Genomic DNA, 17,988 nt, shown 5'->3' with positions numbered 1-17,988 from the left:
TCAAACGAGAGGTACATCTATATCTGTATGTTTCAAAATGGCAAAATCAAGGCTATTGCTAGGGATGCATATGTACATGCAGAACTATAATGATGAGCAAGGCGGTGATTACAAGGACCAGTCGGTCCCCTCCAGGCCAGAGTATTCTCTTTCGACCTCTGTGACACAGGTAGTAGTTATGCTAGTATCTGGTTTACAAAACATTTTCTGTACTACACATCGATGTATTTGTATGCACTGCTTCCATAGACCCCTTGTATTTCATGCGTGCAAAACTTAAACACAAAAGTGAACGTGAGATTTGTCTTAAGCAAGAGATGCAAGGGGGTGAGGAGCCTCGCATGGGACCACGTTCTTCTGAGGACATCTACACTGCCAGGAGGTGCCAGATGCTGTGGGGGGGAGGGGAGGGAGGCAGCGTGTGGGAAACCCCAGCTGTAGGGGGGCGTGTGGGGGAGCTTGCACCCCACAGGCCTCCCCTGACTCTGCCAGGAGAGCTGTCTCCCTCTCCAGGCCCTGGCGAGGCTAGAGACTGAAGCCACATGAGAACTCCTTCTGCCTTGCACAAACTGACAGCACTGCTCCCGAATGGACAGTGACGCTTGAGCCCCGAGCCCTGAGCCTGACACCAGACTGCATTTGTGGAACAGGTTTCCAACCTGAGATCCGTGGAAGGCTGTGGGAGTCTTGACACCCCCTAGTGTTGTATTTACAATGTTTGTGTGCTATGCCTTCTTGGAGGTGAGGGTTCACAGCTTCCAGAGCTTTCCAAAGGGGTCCAGGGATGTACAGAGAGATTGGGAATCGGTGCTGTGCATTTGGGTCAGCAAGAGGATTAGTCTTTATGCATCTTTATGCAACAAGAAGGACTAGTCTTTATGCATCTTTGTCTGGGTCCCAGGCCCCACTTACCCCTTTTTACAGATGAGGAAACTGAAGCCCAGAGTGCTAAGTACCGTATCCAGGTTCTCACAGCTAGAAGTTGGAATCCTCAAACAGATGCTTTTTCTTGGGGTTTTCTCCTGGCAAGAGGAGGGGCGGGGAGGGCCCCTGTGTGCAGCTTGCAGTAATCCTGCAACTCTCTGGGCTCAGCACACAGACAGCGGAGAGACGCCTGCCCGGTGAGCCTGGGGCACTGGTGTCCAATCTGTCAGGCGTGGCCTCCTCCATTCCCTGCTGTCAGGTGGCAGAGAAGGAGCTGAACAAAAGGACAAGCAGTCCCTTCCTGGGGCTCTGACATAGCCGGAGGAGGAACAACTCCATGCAGCCCCTTCTCTGGCTTTTGGGTGGCCCTGAGGCTGGGGATGACCCTGGGGGGCTCCCTGGCAGTGGCAGGCTGGCATCTGCACCTGGGAGGCTGGGTGGAGGGACGTGAACCTAAGAAGAGTCAGGGCATGTGTGGGCTCAAACTAGAGAAGTGAGCATAAGGTGTGTCCTGAGGGGCCAAACCAGCAGCATTAATACAGGGTGGGGGAAGCTGATGAGGCACGCATGCTTAAGAAAACGACCTGGGGGTCAGGGCTGGCCCCACACTGGTGGTGAGCAGCACTTAGGGAACTGGTTGTGGGGTGGGGCCCATGACAGGGTGTGGAAGGGTTGAGGGCCAGGAAGTGGTCTTTGCTCAGCCCTCAGCATCAACCCTCCCCTCCCCGGAGTGGCCTGTCCTTTGAAGGCCAGACTGATGTCTTCCCTGGAGTTGGGGGACCACTGGGAAGGGGGTCCCTTTCTCTGTCCATCAGCCTTCACCCATATGTTTGGCCTCTCAGGCTGAGGAGGGAGGTGAGGGGTAGGAGCAAGATGAAGCTGGACAGGGAGCACCCCACAGGGCTGGGCCTAGCGGGGCGCCTAACACAGGCTTTCTGGGGAAGCTGGGAGCATAGTCTGCCCTCGGTGCCACCCTTTCCCGGCACTTTCACTGTCTCCTGTCTGTCAGTCCCCTGTCTGTCAGTCAGCAGGCTGAGTCAGAGATGCCCCGGGGTTGGGGGCCGCCTGCCAAAGGCCTGACTCACTAAGAATGGCTGACTGGTTTCCCCAGTCTCCGTCCCTCCCTGTCACAACACGCTGAGGTGCTGAGGGGGTGAGGGCTGGGGAAGCACACGGGCATCTCCCATAGCAAGGGGCACAGGGGCTTCTGTCCGGGACAGGCTGATCCCTGGGACTGGGGCCCCAAACTGCCTGGAAGGCTCTCTGATGTGGGCCTCTTTCTGCTCCCGAGCCTCACACGAATCAGGACACACGCGGTGGCTGGATGAGTGAATTCCATCCTCACTGCTGGCTGAAAATGACACTTTAGCTCTCCCCAGCCCACACAGGACCATGTAGACCCCTGGCTTCCTCAGTTCCGCGAGACTGGAAATGCTGCGCTACTTTTTGGGCCATGGTTCAAAAACATTTAGCCCCATCGTTAGTTCCGATTTCACATTTTCTTTTATTCTATATTTTGTATTTTATTTTTAAAGTTTATTTCTGTTGAGAGAGTGCATGAGCAGGGGAAGGGAAGAGAGAAGGGGAGAGAGAGAGAATCCCAAGCAGGCCCTGCTCGGTCAGCGCTGTCAGCCAGGAGCCCAATGCAGGGCTTGATCCCACCAACCATGAGATCACCGCCTGAGCTGAAGTCAAGAGTCAGATGCTTAACCGACTGAGCCACCCAGGCGCCCCATTTCACATTTTATTTGAATGAGAACTAATTCATACCCTTTCAAGCTAAGGAGTGAGCTTTTGAGTCAACGTGCTATGGAGGTACTGTTCAGAGAAATCTGCGCTCCCAAGATGGTCTCAGGGCCCGCCGAGTCCCTGGAGCCGAGCTCGAGCGCCATCCAGCCCAGGGCGTGGGAGACACCGCAGCCTGGGTCTGTGCCTCTGCTTCTGGGCTACAGAGAGGCTGGTCTAGGGCCTCAGGCCTCAGGACGTCGGAGCCATAGGTGAGGCATGGTGGACTGCTGTGGGGGAGGCACGGAGGTCCGGTTGGCACATGGTATCACGGTATGATGTTTGTTTACAGGCAACAGGAAGCACGACCCACTGGCTCTCGGAGCTGCCCAAATCAGAAGGAGCCCTGGCTTTAGGTCCCTTGGTTCCCGGGGTTCCCCCAGGTGCTCTCTCCAACTTTATCTCTTGGTCCCTCGTTGTCTGTGTCTGGCTCCATTCTGAGTGAGTCAGAGGCAGGTTGGCCAAGGGCCGTCCCAGTCCCTGCAATCCTAGGGGAAAGAGAACTCTCCCTCGCGGTTCATACGACAATCCCAAGGAAGGCTCTGGCTGTGGGCAGGGACCTGAGTGCATGATGGCCAGTGAGGTCATATGCCTGCCCCCACGGGGTGACAGTGGGTTGTGTGACAGTTGACTCTACTGTGAGCACCTGGAGTGAGACAGGAGCTTCCCCAAATGACCAGGAAGTGGGTGAGAATGTGTACCTCCTCCAGCCCCCGCCTGGAATGCGTAGCCTGCTGTGTTTGTGGGTATTTGCAGCTCTGACCCTTTCCGGCTGGCTGTTGTAGGGCTAATGGCTCAGGGAGATAACAGACCTGCGGGAACTTAGGTGGGAAGCTGTCTCAATAACAGAGAGGATTTCAATCCAATCTGGGGCAGCGAGCTCAGACAGAGAAGCGTCTTTTCCCCTTGTGTCCAGCAAACAAAGACACTGACCAGGTCACCCACACTTGCCGGGCCTTCTGGGGCGGTTGAATATGGGGAACTTCCAGACATGGGGCCAGCAGGGGTGTTTGGGTCCTTGAAGCCCACCTCATCTGGGGGCTGCCCTCAAGGATCCGTCAGGGCCAGGCATGGCATCTGGGAGAAGGACCAAGGGCTGTGGGGCTCCTTGGTTAGGTCAGGATAGCCCCTGTCAATCCCCACTGGATGATGTAGCTCTTCACCCCCTCCCCTCCTACTGGAACTGGTAACCCTGAGCACTGGGCTGAGGCTAGTTTTAGGGGGCTCTGCAGGAGGCCAACTCCCTCTCTGGGAGGCCAGGCAGCAGGGAATCTGTTTTGAACAAGTTAACTCTTTTTTTTTTTTAATTTATTTTTGAGAGACACACAGAGAAAGAGAATGCGCACAAGCAGGGGAGGGGCAGAGAGAGAGAGAGAGAGACACAGAATCTGAAGGAAGCTCCGGGCCCTAAGTTGTCAGCACAGAGCCCGATGCGGGGCTCAAACTCATGAACTGCGAGACGATGACCTGAGCCGAAGTCAGAGGCTTAACTGACTGAGCCACCCAGGCACCCCTGAACAAGTTAACTCTTACCTCCCTTGGCTCAGCCACAAACCACCAGCTCCTGTATCTTCTAAATACCAGTTGGAATGGGTCCGGGGGCACAGAGCTGCGGGTGTGGACCCCAGCTGGGTCCAACCCAGCACAGCCGCTGGAGGCCTGTTGTGAGGACATCCCTAAGCTTCTCTACAGACTGAACATTTGGCACTGGAGAGGGTCTGATGGTGACCCTTACTCCTGCATCCAGCAAGAGAGCTTCACGCCTGAGGAGTGGGCACAGCACACGTTACAGACAGCTGACCTGCTTCACAAACTCCTCTCTCCTGCAGCTCCACACATTGCCCCATCCCCTGCTGGAGACGGCATGCAGCCTGCCCATGTTCTTCCCCATCTGAACTCCCGAGTCTTGCCTCTCCCCAGCTCGTCCTTGGTTCTAGGTGAGACTTCCAGGCCTGTGCCTGAAACAGACCGGGAGAACCTTCTCTGAATCCGCAAGACATTTGGCTCCAGGGGACATTCTCTTCTCCTACCCCCCCGGTGGGTGACTTCTCTCAGTGCCTGTGTATAGCGACCTCTGTGCAGAGGAACTTGGCCTCCCCTAGTACCGCCTTCTGTGTGCCATGTGGCCCTGTTTTCGCAAGGAGAGTACAGTCTCTTTAGTGACCCTCGTCACTAAAGTTACCTTGTCACTCATCAGTGACCCTCACACTCTGTACATGTTTCACAAGTAGGAATCTAGGGACCATGACATTAAAATGGATGTGAGCTGCATTTGATCCAAACTTTCCACTTAACAGGTGAAGGAAGCATCTGAGGTCCAGGAAGGAAAACCAACTGGGCTGTAACCGGCCGGCTTGGTAAGGCTTGAAGCATTTGGAGACCTGGCTGTTTGGCTCTTGGGCCAGCATCTGCCCAGCTGCCCATGCTGCCCTAAATACCGAGTGAGTGAATGAGTCCCCTACTCAGAAACCAGCCCCTCGAAGGATCTAGAAAAAATTCTCAGACCTTCTTATACATGTCAGAACAGATCCTGTACCTTTTAAGAAATGATCAGTTAACAAGCTCGCTGTATCATTCAGGATTCTTTCAGTTGCAAGTGACAGAATTCCCACTCAAACTAGCTCGTGCCCAAGAAGGAATTTATTGCCCCGTGTTTAAGACAGTCCAGGTTGGAGCTGAGCATGGGCCCACGAGTTGTCGATCTGGGGCCGGTCTGGCCAACAGAGGGGTTTCTTGATACTGAGGACCCTGGGGAAGAGGTGAGTCTCCAGGTTGGGGTTGGGGCCACTGCCTTTGAGGCTCTAAGGGAGTGGAGGAGGGGAGCGGATATCTAGGCTAGAAGGATCCCCCATTGGAAAGACCTGAGTCATGAAGTAGAACTAGAATCTTTTCTTTCTGATTTGTCACATTGTAAAGTATTTCTTACATGTCGAAGAGCATGTAAGTATGTGTACAGGTTTAAAGGATAATAATAAAGCAAATACCCTGGAACCACCCCTGAGGATGAGAAAACAAAGTCAGCCAGATCTGGCACCAACCCAGTGACACTCGCCTCAATTGCACCTTCCTTTCTTCCCATCCTCCTCCATTTTGACTATTCTGGTTCCCGCCTTGAAATGTAGCCCTTAGAAAAATAATATTTCACGTTGCCTGCCATTTTGTAAATGGAATCATTCTTCTTTCACCTGCTACACATTATGAATTTTGAGATTCCACAAAATTATGTTGATGTGTGGAGTTGTGGTTCATTCTCTCACTACTATATAATATCTCATTGTATGTAATAAACATACCTTGATTTATCTATCCCTCCTGCAGTGAACGAACGTGTGATTGTTTCCAGGTTTTTTTCTACCATAAGCGGGGCTGCTATGAATGTTCTTTCGTCATGATGAATCCATTTCAGAGCTCTTTAGAAGTTAGTCATAGGATACGTGAGTGTGAAGGTTCAACTTTATCACATGATGCCAGACTGTTTCCCAAAGGTTGCTCTTCCTGTGTGGCTATTCATTCCTTATCTTGCCCTAATGTTTCAGTTGAGAATGCAGCCCAACTCTGTGGTCTGGAGAGCTAATGTGATGGAAATGGTTGGTTTTCATGGCAGAAAAGGGGGCGTTTGGTTCTTGAATGCCCTGTAGTGTGAAGTCACCAAGTCAGCAGTTACTGGGAGACTCGATGTAGGAGCTGGGGAGACTTTTCTACAAGAAGATCAACACTGTGGCCTCATGGCTGGCAGAGATGGAGAAAAGGAAGACTGGTGAGCTTGCTGGTTGTAATCATTGGGAGCGGAGAGAAGTCCCTGCTACCACTAGCCTTCAGATACGCCCATACAGAAAACCCTTGCACACGGGGAGGAAACACTTGGAATCAGACATACCAAGCCGTAGAAAACTCTGTGCTCATCATGAACGAATAGACCTCTGCACAGGGAGAGTAAAGTTATAGCACAGGTCAGCCTTTCTCTCATTCCACCTCTAGGGATGAAAGAGTTGAACAGAGACCCACATGCTCTCTGGAAGAACCTGTCTTAAATCTCAATACAGTAAAACCTTGGTTTGTGAGCATAATTCATCTCGGAAACATGCTTGTGACCCAAAGCACTTGTGTATCAAAGCAAATTTCCCATAAGAAATAATAGAAACTCAGATGATTTGTTCCACAACCCCAAAATATTCATATAAAATGATTACAAAGCTGTAATACAATACAAAATAGTAACATACAAAATATAAAGAAAAATAAACAAATTAACCTGCACTTAATCTTTGAAAACCTTCGTGGCTGGTGTGAGGGAGACGAAAGAGAGGAGGGTTATTGTGTAGGACGACTTTCACTATCACTAACGGAATCACTGATGTCTACTGGCTCAATGGAATCTTTTTCTGCTTGGGGGCCAATGTATATGCTCACACGGATGTTGACTACAGTACAGTATTAATAAATTCTTGTCATATACTGTATTTAATATAACTGGCAATAAAGCAGCCGAGGAAAGGTCTATATCTGCAGGCAGACTGACCCAGAATGAAGCGAAGCATTCCTAAGCTTACTCTTGTATGGAAAAGCAAAGGACTGTCCCTAGGTGCTTTGAAGTGACAAAAAATACACTGGTGCCAGCTGTGGGCCCCTCCCAACGTTCTGAAAAATCACTGATTTCTGCCAAACACCATGGCCTGAGACTGAGCATCTGAGCATGGGAGACGATCACTCACAATCCCGCAGTGAGAGAGAGAGAGAGAGAACTACTGGCTCAGTTGTGATCATGTGACGTCTGGCATCATGTACTACTCATATTGCAAGACATCACTCGTTTATCAAGTTAAAATTTATTAGAAATGTTTGTTCGCCTTGTGGAACACTCACAGAACAACTTACCCACCATCCCAGGTTTTACTGTACTAGGTAAACAGAGGGAAAAGTAACATTTATTGGAATGGGCAAATAGTTCAAAAGAAAGGGACTGTACCAGTTTTCTCTTGCCGCCTAACAAGTTGCCCCAAAACTTAGTGGCCTAAGACAATAATAAGCACTTACAATCTCTCACAGTTTGTGTGGCTCAGGAATTTAGTAGGAGATGAATGGTAGGGTGAGACTCTCACGAGGCTGCTGTCATCTGAAAGCTTGACAGGTTGGGACCATCTGTTTCCAAGGTGGTTCACTCACACAGCTGGAAAGTTGGCACTGGCTGTTGGCAGGACCCCTTATTTCTTCCCCAGGTGGACCCTTCCACACAGCTGCTTGAACATCCTTGGGACATAATGCTGGGCTTCCCCCAGAGTGAGAGATCCCAGAGCACAAGGAGAAAGCCATGGTGCCTTTTATAATCTAGCCTCAAAAGTCATATGCCATCACGTCTGCACAGTTGTGCAGTTGTGAGGCTGCATTGGTCTCACAGGTTGTCTCTGGCTCACTGTGGGAGAACCCAGAAGGGCAGGGGTAGCAGGAGGTGGGGCTTTTGGGGGGACATTTTGGAGGCTAGCTACCCAAGGAGAGCTACCCCAAGGAAACTGAGCAGATGTTCCACTGTGGAACAGAGTTACTTTGAGAAACAGCCCAATGTGGGGTTTGAACTCACGACCCTGAGATCAAGAGTCATATAATCTACCAACTGAGACAGCCAGGTGCCCTCAGAGTTACTGCAAGAAACAAGAGAAAATAAAACAAAACAAAATGAAATACTGTATCTTTCTTTGTTTAATTGCATCTACAAGAAAAGAATCATCTGTTACAAAAATTCCTTTAAATGAAAAACCACGATTACAAAATTTAAAAAGTATAAACCATGAATAGCATGAAACCAAACAGTATTAGAAAACCAGCTTGAAAATTTGTACTAGATATGTACTAGGAAAACACTAAAGAGAAGAGAGCAAACATAAGGGACATAGAGAATCCAGGTGACACAACCTTTGTTTACGAGGAGGATGAAGACAACCAAAATGGAGAAAAAAAAGATGCATTTATATGGGGCGCCTGGATGGCTCAGTCGGTTAAGCGTCCAACTTTGGCTCAGGTCACGATCTCTTGGTTTGTGAGTTTGAGCCCTGTGTCAGGCTCTGTGCTGACAGCTCAGAGCCTGGAGCCTCCTTCAGATTCTGTGTCTCCCCCGCTCTCTGCTCCTCCCCTAATGTTCTGTCTCTCTGTCTCTCAATAAACAGACGTTAGAATTTTTAAAAAAAAATGCATTTATTCATTCATTTGTTATTCATTCAATATATATTTATTGAGCCTATTACGAGCCAACCACTAGTGGAGATTTTATATAATCATTTAAAGTTTCTAGTTAAGACAGAGAAATGCTGCATGATCTCACTTATAGGTAGAATCTTAAGAACAAACTCATAGAAAAAGAGGTCAGAGTTATGGTTACCAGAGGTGGGGGTGGGAGAGGGGGGATTGGATGAAGGCAGTAAAAAAGTACAAACATCCAGTTATAAATAAGTGCTGGGGATGTAACGTGCAACATGGTGATTATAGTTAGCACTGCTGTATGTTATACTGAAAAGTTGCAAAGAGAGTAGATCTTAAAAGTTCTCATCACAAGGAAAACAACCTTTTTTCTCTCTCTCTTTCTGTCTTTTCTTGTAACGATAGGAGGTGACGGGTTTTAACTAAACTTACTGTGGTAACCATTTCACACAATATCCAGATCAAGTCATTACGCTGCACACTTTAAACTTAAACAATGCTGCATGTCAATTACATTTCAATCGAATGAAACAAAAAAAATTCAAAAGGAAAGTTTCTAGTTAAAGATTTTGTTAGTTATTTTCTGTAATCTACTACTTCTATAATCAAAGAAATAATAGAAGTAAAATTTCTCTGATGCCACGAAAGATGTGAGCCTTCAGATTTAAGGGGCAAAATTAAAATAAAGGGACCCATGCATACCTTTATCTTTATAAAATCTCAAGTTCCAAGGATAAAATAAAAATACTTTCAGTATACAGGTAGGGTAGAAACACAAAGAGAAAAAAACGGACTTGTCCCAAACTTTACTCATGTTTATGTAACTCTAAATTCTAGAAGAGAGCAAAACAATTTCTGTAGAATTTTCAGCAGCAGTGTTTGCAAAGAATTCTGTACTTAGCTAAGATGTCATTCACATATGGGTCAAAAGAAAGGTATTCTTAGACATGTAAGGACTCACGTAATCTGCCTGAAAAACAATGCCCCAAAAGGTCCAGCAATCAACTGAGAAATGAGTCAAAATAAAGAACCCCAAAATGGAAGGAGTGGCATAAAAGAAACAACCATGAGTAATTAAGCCAGTAAAGAATAATGTCTACATCATTGTTTGGAACATGGTTATGTTCCGTGGTTATGTTTTGGAACATGGTTAATTCTCTAAGGAGAAAAGAAATGTAAGTTCTGAATATGTAACTATTCCTAACAAAAATTTAAGATGAGGGGAAGGCCAAGAAGGAAATAAAAGTGCCCTAAATTTCTCATGTAACTGGAGTGAAGTATATACCAATTCTTGAAGTTGGTAGTTTTTTTGCTTTAAATATTTTGTTTTATTCTATAGGTACATAACTTTCAAATTATCACAGAAAAGGAAGGCAAGAAAAATTGATCAACTAAACAAAATTCAGAAAGAGAAAACAGCAAGGAAACATGAAACAAAGCAGAAAATATTACAAGAACAATGCCAAACATACAAGTTTCATTCAAATATGAGCGTATGAAATTCTACTGTTAATAGATGAAAACTTTTACATTGTATAAGCATAATCAAAGTATATTTTGTTTATCAGAAACATACTGTGTTAGAGAAGAGTGAAAAATAAATGAATGGGAAATTCTTTTTTTAAAATGTCTATTTATTTTGGGAGAGAGAGCACGCACGCACGTGCACGTGTGAGTTGGGGCGGGGGGGGGGTAGTGGTGAAGAGAGTGAGGCAGAGAGAATCCCAAGCACAGAGCCTGATGCAGAGCTCAGTCTCATAAACCGTGCAATCATAACCTGAGCTGAAATCAAGAGTCAGACGCTTAACCAACTGAGCCACCCAGGGGCCCTGTGAATGGGAAATCATAATCCTCAGGAAATGCAAACAGAGAGGAAGCAGAAGGAGCAGTATCAGAAGTATACGAAGTGGAATTTAAGGGAAAATGCAGGTAAGAGTGTTATTTTATATTGATCAAGATGCCCAATAAAGATACATCATAAACTTTTATGAACCAAATAACATCTCATTAAAAAACAGAAAACAACAACTATTCTAGACAAAAGAAGAAATTCACAAATCCATGGTATTAGTGAGGATTTCAAACATATGAATCTCTCTCTTGGACAAATCAAGGATTCTTAAAAAAGTTATAGAGAAGTGGAGACTCTTGAGGTTTCACCTGAACAGGGCAGAACCACCTGCTGAGACCCTGTTCCCTTCAAAGTCTGCTGGGGAAGAAAGGAGCATGAACACTTCATCCTCAGCCCAACCTAAGATTTGGTTTTGGGATTAAATCACACTCTCACCTCCAGGCCTTTGCACCAACTTTTTCCTTAGCCTGGAACAACCTGGCTTCTGCCCTCACCCATGTTTACTTGACCCATCCTCACTGCATTTTCTGGAAAGCTCAAAAGTCACCTCCTCAAGGAGGCCTTCCTTGCCTCTTCCTGAGGGGATTTTCCCTGCTAGCTGGTCTCCCTCCCCCTGCCTCATCTGGGCCATCAGTATTCCCTCATCCTGCTTTATTCATTTTTTAAATTTATTTGTTTGCACATCATTCTCACTACTTGATGTTACTATATAAGCATTCAGTTTGTTCATCTTTGTATCCTCACTGCTAACACTCTGTTTGGCACACAATAGTATTGGCTCAAGAGTATGTATAATGGGAGGCGCCTGCGTGGCTCAGTCGGTTAAGCGTCCAACTTCTGCTCAGATCATGATCTCTTGGTCCATGGGTTCGAGCCCCACGTTGGGCTCCATGCCGACAGCACGGAGCCTGGAGCCTGCTTCAGATTCTGTGTCTCCCTTTCTCTCTCTGTCCCTCCCCTGCTCGTGCTCTGTCTCTCTCTCTCTTCAAAACAAACATCAAAAAAAAAAGAAGAAGAAAAAGTATAATGCATACATGAATAAAATTTTAAATATAAGCGTTTTTAAACTTCAGCAAGTTTTTTGCGTTGCTGTAAATCTGTGGTTCTAGATTGGGAGTGGTTTGGGCCCCGTGGGAAAGTCTGATAATGTCTAGACACATTTTTGGTTGTCACAACCTGGTGGAGGGTTCACTGCTGGCAGCTGGCGGGTAGAAGAAGCTGGTGTGGTGTTAAATATCCTGCAGCGTGCAAGACAGTCCCCACAGCAGAGATGACCTGTCCCCAAGTAATAGTGCTGAGGAAACTCTGCCGAAGAGCCATTGCTGCCTTCTTTGTTTAGGAAGATGCTTTCTTAGGGTTTTAAAACAAGAAATATACAAGAAGATGTTAGAAATCAGTTTTCAGTGGTTGTGAGGTGACCCTCGGGTAGGGAGGGAGGGGTCGGCGGAGCAGAGAGGAGTGACAGAGCAGTGAAGTTACTCTGTGGGCTTGTGTAGCAGTGGATACGTGTGGTTATATGTTTGTCAGTGCCCGTAGAGCAAACACCACCCAGAGGGAACCCTAAGGTAAACTTGAACAGATGGTGGGGAACACTGATAACGGGGGAGGCTGTGCATGTGTGGGGGCAGGGGACAGAGGAGGAATCTTTGTACCTTCCGCTCAACTTTACGGTGAACCCCAAATTCTCTGCAAAATAAAGTCTACTAAAAAAACCCAAAAAGCAGAGTTTCACCAAGTCATGTAGATGTTCTAGCTCTTTGACGCTCAAAATGGTCCTTGGTTCAGATGCATCGACACTACTTATGAGTTTGTTAGAAACGTGGACTCTCAGGGCACCTGGGCAGCTCAGTCAGTTAAGCGTCCAACTCTTGATTTCGGCTCAGGTCATGATCTCGCAGCTGGAGAGATAAAGCCCTCACGTCAGCACAGAGCCTGCTTGAGATTCTCTCTCTCCCTCTCTCTTTCTGCCCCTTCCCGCACTCTCTCTTTCTCTCTCAAAATAAATAAACGTCAAAAAAAAAAAAAAAAAAAAGAGAGAGAGAGAGAGAGAGAGAGAAATATAGACTCTTGACCCCGTGCCAGGCCTGGTGAGTGGGAAAATGCAGCTTTATGATACCACAGGCAGTTCATAACCACATTTAAGTTTGAGAAGTCCTGGGCTAAGACACGGGTTCTCAGCGTTGGTTGCTCACTGGAATCATCTCGGAAATGTTTAAAAATCCCAATGCCCATGCCACACCCCAGGCCAATAAATGAGAACCTGGGGACTGGGGCCCACTTATTACCCTTTTTAAAACACCTCAAGTGACTTCGGTGTGCGCCCAGGTTGTGAACCACTGAGGCCATGTGTGGAAGTCGCAAAAGGCTTAGTAACAAACTAGTTCTGTGACTCTTGGGCCCTTTATCCAGATCAAGGGCATAAACCACTGTGAGAGGGCCAGGCTGTGGGCGTAGAGAGGACTTGAGAGGGAAGGTCCCTTTGGAGAATGTATGCGTGAGCCTTGGTCTCCCCCTTACCTCATGGCCACTGAGCAGGCCCCTGAGCAAACTTGGTCTGTGTGGCCCGCACTGAGGGATGCGGTGGACCGGGGTCCGATGCCTGCCTGAGAAGAGGCTGTGGTTGCCAGGGGAGGTAGCAGGGCAGAGGGAGACTGGTTGCTTTTTTCTACCAAAAAGGCCTGGCCTGGGGGCACCTGTTTCTCATGGGCCAGAAAATGAGAATTCATCAACTGGCCCAGAGCTGTGAAAAAATTTTGCTCAACCTATTGGGATGAGCACTGGTGTTGTATGGAAACCAATTTGACAATAAATTATATTTAATATAAAAAATAAAATAAAACCCAGATACCCAGGTCTGTCAATTTTTTTTTTTTTTTTTTTTTTTTTTTTTCTCAAGAGGATCCTGCCAGAGACCGGGAAATTGGGAAGGGGCATGACAGAAAATGCGTCACTCCATTTACAGCAAGGACAGCCACATGTTCCCTGTGTGGCCTCTGAAGTCTCCATGAAAATGCACCCTAAGACAGTCATCTTTAAATCACGGAGCATAAAGCCATCTTATCGCAGTACCTGTCAGCTGAGAACCCACTTTGTACTTACTTCTTTTCTCTCTCCCTGGAGGGGCAGATGCCACAGCTATTGACTGGTGGAGGTAGAGAAGTGCCAGGCAATGACAGAAAAAGACTCATGCCGGGTGCTCCCCACCTACTCCTCCCTATGGACCCCCCCTCCTCAGGGTAGGTGGCTGCCCATGCCGAGGTAGGAGAGAAAATCAAAATCAGGTTTGAGGATTTTATTACCACACAGGCTTGAACGCTTTCTTTCTTTCTTTTTTTTTTTATACCATTTTTTTTTTAACGTTTATTTATTTTTGAGACAGGGACAGAACATGAACGGGGAAGGGGCAGAGAGAGAGGGAGACACAGAATCGGAAACAGGCTCCAGGTTCTGAGCTGTCAGCCCAGAGCCCGACGTGGGGCTTGAACTCACGGACCGTGAGATTGTGACCTGAGCTGAAGTTGGACGCTTAACCGACTGAGCCACCCAGGCACCCCTCTTTCTTTTTTTTTAAGTTTATTTATTTTGAGAGAGAGAGAGAGAGAGAGAGAGAGCGCGCGCGCATGGGAGGGGCAGAGAGAGAGAAAGAGAGAGAGAATCCCAAGCAAGTTCTGTGCTGTCAGCAAGGAGCCTGACTCAGGGCTCGATCCCATGAACTGTGAGATCATGATCTGAAAATGAGAGAGAGAAAAAACACTGTTCCAATTTTCAGCCTAAGCGTTGGGGACTGAATAATGTCTCTCGCTGAACAAAGTCTGAAGGGACAACAAGGGAGACAGAGGTAAAGAGCCTCTGAGGCCATCCTGTGAGCCCGCGCCAGCATGCGGCTGCAGAAGGAAGGCCCAGAGCTCAGTCTGGAAAGGGACCTTCACCAAAGGGACTAGACCTTTCTGTGTAACCTAGTCCCGGAGAAGACAGAGGAGGGGCCGTGGAGGAGGGACAGAAAGAGAGAGAGGTGGGGAGGGGACTTGGAGTGCTGGGAAAGGGCAAGTGGCTGGCCCCAGAAAGGCGTGGATGAGGGGACGACTGGGGCGCGTGGGCCACAGTTTGGAACAGGCTGGGATGTGCGGCTTTGAGACTGATGAGAGAGTTCCTCCATACTGGCCACACACGCGCACGCTTTGATTTCTGGAACTGTGTTCCTGCACTTTGTCTTTTTCAAAGCAAACGGAGCCAACAATAACTAGGTTTTCTTCTCTCTGAGTTTGTGTCAGGACCGAATGACTCCCCCCTCCTCTCCCAGCTCTAATGCCACACCTGGGAGAGGAGGGCCAGTGAAGAGCAGAATAGCAGTTCTGGCTGGTTCAGATGCCACCGTGAGGTGCTACTTGGCCCCTTTGCCTTTTCCTGTTCAATAAGCAGGGAAACAACGCTCCTGAGGGGTCCCCGTGCCCCCTTCCACTGCCTGCCACAGGTGTCCCAAGGGAGAACTTCCACGCCACCCTCGGGTCCTGCCTCAGGATGGACAGGAGGATAGGGTGGGGTGGTCTTTCCACTCCCTTCTCTGCCTTTGCCATCTGTGGGCCCCAACCTCAGTCTCTTTTCCTCCCTCTGGTGTTGAGAAAGCTGGATTTGACCGGCCATGGGGACGGTTTAAAGTCAGGCTGCCTTCCATCTTTCCAGCTTGCAAGGGTCACCTCAGAGAATTCTAGAGAGGATAGAAATGCGTTTCAATCACTGCCGAGAATCGTTTTAAAAATCATTCTTATGCCAGGTCACAAAGACATTATCAATAGCCTCTAAATGTACAAACTGTACAGGTCACATTCTCTGACCAGAATTCAAGAAAACTAGAAATTAAAAACCAAAGGATAAGCAAAGAATAACAACACGGAGCCACTGGGGAAATTAAAAATCACTTTTCGAAGTCATTCTTGGGTCTGAGAAGGAGTGCAAACTTCAATAACAGGCTGCATGGAACAGAATGCTAATGATAACAACACAGAAAAATAAATGAGCCAGGCATTTATTTTCAGATGCCAGAAACAAACCACCATCATCACCACCAACATAACCCAAGGAAACAAGGAGAAGCTAATAATGAAAAACCCCAGAAATTAATGGATTAGAAAATAGGAAATGTAAATTGATAAATACAGCCAGAGTCTGGCTCTTTAAACAGACCAATGACTTCAAGAAACCATTGGCAAGCTTAATCAAAAAAAAAAAAAAAAAAAAAAGGAAATATGAGGGTACAGAAATGAGAAATGATAGGGAGTTAACGAAAAATATAAAGAAATAGGCTTTATAACTTTATGCTAAGAAACTTGAATATCTCAATGAAGCGGATAGTTTTCTGGGAAAATACACACTACCAGATTTGACTCAAGAAGCAGTAGAAAATCTGAATTCGATTAATAATCCCAGATGAAACTGAAAAAAAACTGTCAAAAAAGTATTAAGCCTAGACCGTTTCAGAGGCGAATTCTTCCAGGCCTTCAGGGAACGAATCATCTCTGTGCTGTGTAAATAGGGTCAGTGCACGGAGATAGATGGGCTGCTTCCCAAGTCATTGTACTGAGCCATTGCTGCCCCAATGACAAGGAAGCCGATGAGACAGCCATGCAGAAGAGGAACTGAAACCCAATTCACCAATACGTACAGAAAATATTAGAAAATTGAATGCAGCCATATGTGTGAAATAACAATAGGCGATACATAAGCAGGGCGATGCAAATGTTGTTCAATATCAGGAAATCGCTTAGTGCGATTAATGACATTAATAGATCAAGGTGAAAAACCGCATTATCACTGTTTGAAGAGCTTAGGTTTGGAAGGCAGAAAGCCCGAGTACAAATCCTACCCTTTTCACATCTTTACTGTGGACTTTTAGGCATTTTCTCTACCTCCACATTGGGAAAATAATGTCTCAAGTCAAGGTCATGTGTGGACATACAGAACTCTTGGTACAGAGCTTGGCACATTGTCAAAACTCAATAGGTGAGAATTTTAGAAAAATTCCAAGATATTAGCATTCATTCCAGGTGATGTTTTTGTAAATAAAGCAAGAATTGAAGAACACTCCTTTAATATTACAAAGGTTATCTCTCTCAAACCAAAACAACATCATAATTAACTGTGAAAACATTAGTGACATCCCAATTAAGTTCAGGAACAAGATAAGGATGCCTCTATCTATCCACTATTACTTACAACGTTCCAGAAGTTCTAGCAATGAAATTAAACAAAAAGATAAAATAAGGGTCATAAATATTCCCAAGGAGCAAATATTATCATCATCGTTTTCAGGGGATATGGTTTGGGGTTTTTTTGTTGGTTTTATTTTTTGTTTTTTGTTTTTGTAATTTGAACATGGCAAAAAATCAACTGAAAAAGTCATGGAGCTAACAAATGAGTTTAGTAGGGTAGCAGTCACAAACTATAGAGATATAGATATAAAAACTGATACCTTTCCTACAATAATGAGCAGGTCATTAGAACACATCATGGAACTATATTACATTCACAACAGCAACAAAATTCATGGGAATTAACAAGAAATGGGAAAGGTTTATGTATAGAAAACCTAAAGTCTTGGGCACCTGGGTGGCTCAGTCAGTTAAGCGTCCGACTTCGGCTCAGGTCACGATCTCGTGGTCCGCGAGTTCGAGCCCCGCTTCGGGCTCTGGGCTGATGGCTCAGAGCCTGGAGCTTGCTTCCGACTCAGTGTCTCCCTCTCTCTCTATCCCTCCCCCGTTCATGCTGTGTCTCTCTCTGTCTCAAAAATAAATAAACGTTAAAAAAAATTTTTTTTAAATAAAAAAAAAAGAAAACCTAAAGTCTTAAAAAAAAAAAAAGAAAACCTAAAGTCTTTACAGAGGAAATCAAGATGGGACAAACAAAAGGAGAGACAAACACTCTTCTACGAAGAATCAAAATACAAGTTTTCGGTTGTTCCAAATAATCCATACATGAACAAATTCCAATCAAAATTTCAATGAGATTTGTTTTCTTTAGGAAACCTTGACAAAATTATTGCAAATTTCTCTGGAAGACTAGAAGTGTGTAAAGGAAAATTATGAAGAAAAGCAGGTGGATGAACTTGCCCTACTAGATATTAAACATAATTAAAGACTCCAACAATTAAAACAGATTCACTGGTACATAAAAACAGATGGATTCACAAGACAGACTAGGAAGGCAGGAAGAGATCCAAGTGTATGTGGGAATTTATTCTTGAT

Source organism: Acinonyx jubatus, chromosome A3 (assembly GCF_027475565.1).
Source record: "Acinonyx jubatus isolate Ajub_Pintada_27869175 chromosome A3, VMU_Ajub_asm_v1.0, whole genome shotgun sequence".
In the NCBI taxonomy this organism is placed as follows: Eukaryota; Metazoa; Chordata; class Mammalia; order Carnivora; family Felidae; genus Acinonyx; species Acinonyx jubatus.
This window is presented reverse-complemented; position numbering follows the sequence as displayed.